The sequence below is a fragment of the Salmo salar genome, chromosome ssa18, assembly GCF_905237065.1.
Source record: "Salmo salar chromosome ssa18, Ssal_v3.1, whole genome shotgun sequence".
Lineage (NCBI taxonomy): Eukaryota > Metazoa > Chordata > Actinopteri > Salmoniformes > Salmonidae > Salmo > Salmo salar.
The window spans coordinates 64,163,120-64,172,762 of record NC_059459.1 but is presented as its reverse complement, the minus strand read 5'-3'; positions in this window follow the sequence as shown (position 1 = coordinate 64,172,762).

Here is a 9,643-nt window from a genome sequence, read left to right as displayed (position 1 = left end):
GAAAAAATATTGCAAACAAAATGGAATATACATTTGACCTGGGCACAATGGCACTAGTTTAGTTGATGTGGTAATTACATTTCAGTTGATTAAGAATGACTTGAGATAAACATTGATTCATGTGTGAATTGACACACCCTGTTAAAATAATCAATGATTTCAGTTTAATCATTGTACTTCCCTACCCATCAACAGCCTTTTATGACAAACAAACACTACTTTCAGCAAAGTCATCATGTCAACCAATAGCAGTCTAGGATCAGGTTATGGTTCAGTTAACACAACACCATGTTCCCACCATGTATGTTTTCTTACAAATGAGTTACTGAAAAGGGGAAGTTTGATAAGGCTCAGAGATGGAAACAGCAATAGCCACTATGATTTGTAACTCACAACACGCCATACAGTGACTATGTGTTTACTTATCGCAAAGTGTCTGTTGATAGAAAATGTTCTGCACTAGGTGGTGTGTGTCACAGGAGGCTGCTGAGGGGAGGACGACTCATAATAATGGCCGTAACAGAGCAAATGATAGCATCAAATACCTGGAGACCATGTGTTTGATGTATTTGTTACCATTCCGCTCGAGTCATTCTCCACAATTAATACACCACCAACTTCCTGTGGTGCGTGTAAAAACACCTGTGTCAGACACCATACAATTGTTTTACCTTTATTTAACTAGGCAAGTCAGTTAAGAACAAATTCTTATTTTCAACGACGGCCTAGGAACACTGCCTGTTCAGGGGCAGAATGACAGATTTGTACCTTGTCAGCTCAGGGATTTGAACTTGCAACCTTTCAGTTACTAGATAGAACACGTCAAATTTGTCACGTCCTGACCAGTTACTAGTTACTCTAACCACTAGGCTACCCTGCCACCCTGATAATATAGGTTGTTGTAATGTTGCATTACTCTGCTCTGCCCTAAACAGAATACACAATGTGTCATGCCCTGATCTGTTTCACCTGTCCTTGTGATTGTCTACACCCACTCCAGGTGTCGCTGATTTTCCCCAGTGTATTTATCCCTGTGTTTCCTGTCTTTCTGTGCCAGTTCATCTTGTATGTTTCCAAGTCAACTGGCGGTTTTCCCGTTCGCCTGCTTTTTGCATTCTCCTTTTTCTAGTCCTCCTGATTTTGACCCTTGCCTGTTTCTGGACTTTGCCTTGACCACAAGCCTGTCTGCCACTCTGTACCTCCTGGACTCTGATCTGGTTTTGACCTTTTTGCCTATCCACGACCATTCTCTTGCCTACCGCTTTGGATTAATAAACATTGTAAGACTCCAACCATCTGCCTCCTGTGTCTGCATCTGGGTCTCGCCTTGCGCCTTGATACTATGTTCATGATGTGTTTGAGATACTATGCATTTAATGACTGGAGGAAAATTATCATGGGCCACAAGTGTATGTGTGTATTCACTCAGCAAAAGAAGAAACATCCCTTTTTCAGGACCCTGTCTTTCAAAGATAATTTGTAAAAATCCAAATAACTTCACAGATCTTCATTGTAAAGGGTTTAAACACTGTTTCCCATGCTTGTTCAATGAACCATAAACAATTAATCAACAGACATTAGGCAATTGAGATCACAGTTATGAAAACTTAGGACACTAAAGAGGCCTTTCTACTGACTCTGGAAAAACTCCAAAAGAAAGATGCCCAGGGTCCCTGCTCATCTGCGTGAACGTGCCTTAGGCATCCTGCAAGGAGGCATGAGGACTGCAGATGTGGTCGGGGCAATACATTGCAATGTCCATACTGTGAGACACCGAAGACAGCGCTACAGGCAGACAGGATGGACAGCTGATCGTCCTCTCAGTGGCAGACCACGTGTAACCACATCTGCACAGGATCTGTACATCCGAACATCACACCTGCGGGACAGGTACAGGATGGTAACAACAACTGCCCGAGTTACACCAGGAACGCACAATCCCTCCATCAGTGCTTAGACTGTCCACAATAGGCTGAGAGAGGCTGGACTGAGGGTTTGTAGGCCTGTTGTAAGGCAGGTCCTCACCAGACATCACCGGCAACAATGTCGCCTATGGGCATAAACCCACTGTCGCTGGACCAGACAAGACTGGCAAAAAGTGCTTTTCACTGACGAGCCGCGGTTTTGTCTCAGCATGGGGTGATGGTCGGATTCGCGTTTATTGTCGAAGGAATGAGCGTTACACCGAGGCCTGTACTCTGGAGTGGGATCGATTTGGAGGTGGAGGGTCCGTCATGGTCTGGGGCGGTGTGTCAGAGCATCATCGGACTGAGCTTGTTGTCATTGCAGGCAATCTCAACGCTGGGCGTTACAGGGAAGACATCCTCCTCCCTCATGTGGTACCCTTCCAGCAGGCTCCTCCTGACATGACCCTCCGGCATGACAATGCCACCAGCCATACTGCTCGTTCTGTGTGTGATTTCCTGCAAGACAGGAATGTCAGTGTTCTGCCATGGCCAGCGAAGAGCCTGGATCTCAATCCCATTGAGCACGTCTGGGACCTGTTGGATCGGAGGGTGAGGGCTAGGGCCATTCCCCCCAGAAATGTCTGGGAACTTGCAGGTGCCTTGGTGGAAGAGTGGGTTAACATCTCACAGCAAGAACGGGCAAATCTGGTGCAGTCCACGAGGAGGAGATGCACTGCAGTACTTAATGCAGCTGGTGGCCACACCAGATACTGACTGTTACTTTTGATTTTGACCCCTCCTTTGTTCAGGGACACATTATTCCATTTCTGTTAGTCACATGTCTGTGGAATTTGTTCAGTTAATGTCTCAGTTGTTGAATCTTGTTATGTTCATACAAATATTTACACGTTAAATTTGCTGAAAATAAACGCAGTTGACAGTGAGAGGACGTTTCTTTTTTTGCTGAGTTCATATTTACACTACCGTTCAAAAGTTTCCTTGTTTTTGAAAGAAAAGCAATTTTTTTTGTCCATTAAAATAACATCAAATTGATCAGAAATACAGCGTAGACATTGTTAATGCTGTAAATTACTATTGTAGCTAGAAACGGCTGATTCTTTATGGAATATCTACTTAGCGTACGGTGGCCCATTATCACCAACCATCACTCCTGTGTTCCAACGGCACGTTGTGTTAGCTAATCCAAGTTTATCATTTTAAAAGCCTAATTGATCATTAGAAAACCCTTTTGCAATTACGTTAGCACAGCTGAAAGCTGTTGTTCTGATTAAAGAAGCAATAAAACGTACCCTCCCAGGCCCACCCATGGCGGCGGCCCTTCCCAGTCATGTGAAATCCATAGATTAGGGCCTAATTAATTGATTTCAATTGACTGATTTCCTTATACGAACCTCAACTCAGTACAATCGTTCAAATTGTCGCATGTTGCGTTTATATTTTTGTTTAGTATATACAGTATCAGTCAAAAATGTAGACACACCTACTCATTCAAGGGTTTTCCTTTATTTTTAAATGTTCTACATCGTAGAATAATAGTGAAGACATAAAAACTATGAAATAACACATATGGAATCATGTAGTAACAAAAAAAGTGTTAAACAAATCAAAATATATTTTAGATTTTAGATTCTTCAAAGTAACCACCCTTTGTCTTGACAGCTTTGCACACTCTTGGCATTCTCTCAACCATCTTCATGAAGAATGCTTTTCCAACAGTCTTGAAGGAGTTCCCACATATTCTTAGTACTTGTTGGCTGCTTTTCCTTCACTCTGTGGTCCAACTCATCCCAAACCATCTCAATTGGGTTGAGGTAGGGTGATTGTGGAGGCCAGGTCAACTGATGCAGCACTCCATCACTCTCCTTCTTGGTCAAATAGCCCTTACACAGCCTGGAGGTGGGTTTTGGGTCATTGTCCTGTTGAAAAACAAACGTTAGTCCCACTAAGTGCATACCAGATGGGATGGCGTATCGCTGCAGAATGCTGTGGTAGCCATCCTGGTTAAGTGTGCCCTGAATTCTAAATAAATCACAGACAGTGTCACCAGCAAAGCACACCCACAGCATCACACCTCCTCCTCCATGCTTCACGGTGGGAAGCATGAATTTGAGCAAGAATGAGTTTTTCCCCACAAAAGGGCTTTATTACAGACATAAATACTCCTCAGTTTCATCAGCTGTCAGGGTGGCTGGCCTTTGACGAACCCGCAGGTGAAGATGTGGAGGTCCTGGGCTGGCGTGTTTACACGTGGTCTGCGGTTGTGAGGCTGGTTGGACGTACTGGTAAATTCCCTAAAACGACGTTGGCGGTGGCTTATGATAGAGAAATTAACATTCAATTTCTGGCAACAGCTCTGGTGGACATTCATGTGTTCAGCATGCCAATTACACGCTCCCTCAAAACATGAGACATCTGTGGCATTGTGTTGTGTGACAAAACTGAACATTTCCGGGTGGCCTTTTACTGTCCCCAGCACAAGGTGCACTTGTGTATTAATCATGCTGTTTATTAAGCTTCTTGATATGCCATGCCTGTCAGGTTGATGGATTAACTTGGAAAAAGAGAAATGGTCTCTAACAGGGATGTAAACAGAAAAAAAGCTTTTTGTGAGTATGTAAAATTTTCTGGGATCTTTTATTTCAGCTCATGAAACATGGGACCAAACACTTTACATGTTGCGTTTATATTTTTGTTCAGTATATATACATATATACACTGCTCAAAAAAATAAAGGGAACACTTAAACAACACAATGTAACTCCAAGTCAATCACACTTCTGTGAAATCAAACTGTCCACTTAGGAAGCAACACTGATTGACAATAAATTTCACATGCTGTTGTGCAAATGGAATAGACAACAGGTGGAAATTATAGGCAATTAGCAAGACACCCCCAATAAAGGAGTGGTTCTGCAGGTGGTGACCACAGACCACTTCTCAGTTCCTATGCTTCCTGGCTGATGTTTTGGTCACTTTTGAATGCTGGCGGTGCTTTCACTGTAGTGGTAGCATGAGACAGAGTCTACAACCCACACAAGTGGCTCAGGTAGTGCAGCTCATCCAGGATGGCACATCAATGCGAGCTGTAGCAAGAAGGTTTGCTGTGTCTGTCAGCGTAGTGTCCAGAGCATGGGGGCGCTACCAGGAGACAGGCCAGTACATCAGGAGACGTGGAGGAGGCCATAGGAGGGCAACAACCCAGCAGCAGGACCGCTACCTCCGCCTTTGTGCAAGGAGGAGCAGGAGGAGCACTGCCAGAGCCCTGCAAAATGACCTCCAGCAGGCCACAAATGTGCATGTGTCTGCTCAAACGGTCAGAAACAGACTCCATGAGGGTGGTATGAGTGCCCGACGTCCACAGGTGGGGGTTGTGCTTACATCCCAACACCGTGCAGGACGTTTGGCATTTGCCAGAGAACACCAAGACTGGCAAATTCGCCACTGGCGCCCTGTGCTCTTCACAGATGAAAGCAGGTTCACACTGAGCACATGTGACAGACGTGACAGAGTCTGGAGACGCCGTGGAGAACGTTCTGCTGCCTGCAACATCCTCCAGCATGACCGGTTTGGCGGTGGGTCAGTCATGGTGTGGGGTGACATTTCTTTGGGGGGCCGCACAGCCCTCCATGTGCTTGCCAGAGGTAGCCTGACTGCCATTAGGTACCGAGATGAGATCCTCAGACCCCTTGTGAGACCATATGCTGGTGCGGTTGGCCCTGGGTTCCTCCTAATGCAAGACAATGCTAGACCTCATGTGGCTGGAGTGTGTCAGCAGTTCCTGCAAGAGGATGGCATTGATGCTATGGACTGGCCCGCCCGTTCCCCAGACCTGAATCCAATTGAGCACATCTGGGACATCATGTCTCGCTCCATCCACCAATGCCACGTTGCACCACAGACTGTCCAGGAGGTGGCGGATGCTTTAGTCCAGGTCTGGGAGGAGATCCCTCAGGAGACCATCCGCCACCTCATCAGGAGCATGCCCAGGCGTTGTAGGGAGGTCATACAGGCACGTGGAGGCCACACACACTACTGAGCCTCATTTTGACTTGTTTTAAGGACATTACATCAAAGTTGGATCAGCCTGTAGTGTGGTTTTCCACTTTAATGTTGAGTGTGACTCCAAATCCAGACCTCCATGGGTTGATAAATTAGATTTCCATTGATTATTTTTGTGTGATTTTGTTGTCAGCACATTCAACTATGTAAAGAAAAAAGTATTTAATAAGATTATTTCATTCATTCAGATCTAGGATGTGTTATTTTAGTCTTCCCTTTATTTTTTTGAGCAGTGTATATGTATATGTGTGTGTTATATTTGACACCTCAGTAAACCTATACTTCATTTGGAGAGTGGTTAGAGAGAAATGGGTTAGAAATGTATTGGTGTCACACGCTTATGTTGATCCGCCAACTCAATCCCAGAATCCTTCTGTGATATAATTACAGTAGTACAGGACATTGGTATTGAGTGACCCAGGCTTCCACTGACACAAATTATGCCTCTGACCACCAAGGTCTGTTGAAGATAAGAGTGTAAGTCGGGTTACCAGGTAGCCATGCAGGATAACCAAGTAATCAGAAAAGTTTGCCGGATAGTGAATGTGCCTGTGTGTCCATGTGCCTGTGTCTTTTAAAAAAGGTTTTTTTCCACCCCTTAAAAACTAATCTCAGTCAGTTTCTACATTGACTTCAGTGATAACAATGTCCAAGGGATGGTATTTGAGATGTCTTTCTTAAAGAAAACAAAAAGTTCCTGCTCGCCTCACCGAACACTCCATTCAGCAGAATACCAAGCTCCCAAAACTTCCTTATGCCTTCCCAGAAGGAAATTTTATTTTGCTTCCTGAGGAATGAGCGTAAAAGCAAATATTTAAACCATTGTTTCACAACACGTATTGTCATGTTTTTATGTTAGGCCTATTGGTCAAAACATTCAAAGGACCCCAAAAACCCTCAACCTCAGAAGACGGTGTTATCTCATATTTAACAGTCAGAGGGTGTTATCTTTGTTATGGTTCCCGATATCGTTTGCGCACACTCCCCACTTAGTTGCACACCCGTCTCTGGCCTGCCTCCAAGATGGCCGCCTTTGAAGGGTATTTACTGTAAGCTCTTGTTATGGAAAACTACTTCCTCAGGATGTCGCTATGCTATTTAAACCCCGGCTGTGTTCTGTGTGTTGTAACCTACAATTGTATTACTGTACGTGCATATATCACAGGCAGGCTCATTGAAATGTTTACTTCTGGGAATAGCAAGGGGCCTCTGTTTTTTGTTTAATGCTGCGTTCGCAAACCAACTAGGAAGTGGGAATTTACAACATACGACTGGGAAAAATCAACTTGAACAGCCCTCCAATTGGTAATTACTAGTGGAAACTCATCTTTCATCCTGAGCTCCCACTTCTCCACATAATGATCTCTGACGTTACCTACTAAGGAAAGCATTTTCGGCAGTTAAATGCAACAACAAAACATTATTTATAAAAAGCCATCTATTAATATGTTTTTTGAACTCTATAATTTGTTTACAAGCATGATAGCTGTACTTCTAGTTTATGGTTTTTAGTTTAGCCAATCTGCATTTCTCAATTAGTTCAAAGCATGTGAATGCATCCAACTGGTATATATGACTTCACAACTGGTAAATTCCTACCTCCCTCTTGGAAACAAACACAGCATTACTAACACAATCATATGGGCCACTGTGAGGCTAGTGGGAGGAGCTGTAGGAGGATGGGCTCATTGTAATGGCTGGAATGGAATAAATAAATAAATACATATAGAAACCACATTTGACTCGGTTCTATTTATTCCATTCCAGCCATTATAATGAGTCCGTCCTCCTATAGCTCCTCCCACCAGCCTCTGAGTAAATCAAATCTAATCAAATTGTATTGATCACATACACATATTTAGCAGATGTTATTGCGGGTGTAGCGAAATGCTTGTGTTCCTAGCTCCAACAGTGCAGTAATATCTAACAAGTAACATCTAACAATACACACAAATCTAAAAGTAAAATAATGGAGTTAAGAAATGTATAGCTGTTAGGACGAGCAATGTCTGAGTGGCATTGACTAAAATACAATAGAACAAAATACAGTATATACATATGAAATGAGTAAAGCAGTATGCAAACCTTATTAAAGTGACCAGTGATTCCATGTATATGTACATTGGGCAGCAGCCTCTAAGGTGCAGCGATGAGTAACCAGGTGGTAGCCGGCTAGTGATGGCTATTTAACAGTCTGATGGCCTTGAGATAGAAGCTGTTTTTCCAGTCTCTCGGTCCCAGCTTTGATGCACCTGTACTGACCTCGCCTTCTGGATGATAGAGGGGTGAACAGGCCGTGGCTCGGGTGGTTGATGTCCTTGATGATCTTTTTGGCCTTCCTGTGACATCGGGTGCTGTAGGTGACCTGGAGGGCAGACAGTGTGCCCCCGGTGATGCGTTGGGCAGACCGCACCACCCTCTGGAGAGCCCTGCGGTTGCGGGCGGTGCAGTTGCCATACCAGGCGGTGATACAGCCCGACAGGATGCTCTCACTTGTGCATCTATAAAAGTTTGTGAGGGTCTTAGGGGGCAAGCCACATTTCTCCAGCCTCCTGAGGTTGAAGAGGCACTGTGGCACCTTCTTCACCACACTGTCTGTGTGAGTGGACCATTTCAGATTGTCAGTGATTTGTACGCTGAGGAACTTGAAGCTTTCCACCTTTTGCACCATGGTCCCGTCAATGTGGATAAGGGCCTACTCCCTCTGCTGTTTCCTGAAGTCCACAATCAGCTCCTTCATTTTGTTGACATTGAGGGAGAGGTTATATTCCTGGCACCACTCCGCCAAGGCCCTCACCTTCTCCCTGTAGGCTGTCTCATTGTTGGTAATTAGGCCTACTACTGTTGTGTCGTCTGCAAACTTGATGACTGAGTTGGAGGTGTGCGTGGCCACACAGTCATGCATGAACAGGGAGTACAGGAGGGGGCTGAACACGCACCCTTGTGGGGCCCCTGTGCTGAGGATCAGCAAAGTGGAGGTGTTGTAAACATTTATTGAAAATGTTGCAGCTATTGGCAAAACTGGTAACTTCACTTCACATTGTAAAACTGTAGGCCTGTCTTAGTTCCTATATTCTTGAAAAATACTTTTCATCAAGTCATATACTGTATACACATTCATTAATATGTTTACATATACATGCTGACAACAATCTACAGTTGTGCCTTTTGTTTCCAATGGCAACAAATTCAGATGCATTTCCATGTTATCTGTAAAGACATTTTGCCTTCTTTGAGATATTCTTCACCTCGTGCCTTATGTGGAGGTGGCCCCAGACTATATATAGGCTAGGCCTAAGTCAAGGCAGGAGGGGTGACACAGACTTTTATCAAATAATTATTGGGAGAAGGCCTAGTCTTCATTTCTATACAGCCAATTCATTAGAACCTTGGCCTGTTCAATGGCCAGATTTTAGCAACAAATACTTTATGGAAATGGCCCTGGATACATGATCAGATATACCAAAACAGGACTCACTGGGTTATTGTTTAATTTTCTCTCTGAAAGTCCAGTGTGTCAGACAGGAAGTGACCTGACCTTCTTGAGCCGCGAAGGCGGGCTAAATAAACATTGTTCGTTGCCTCTCACCCTATAGTAGGCTACTGGAGTGACATGTGACACGACGACTACACATTTCCTAATACGGTTTACAGAT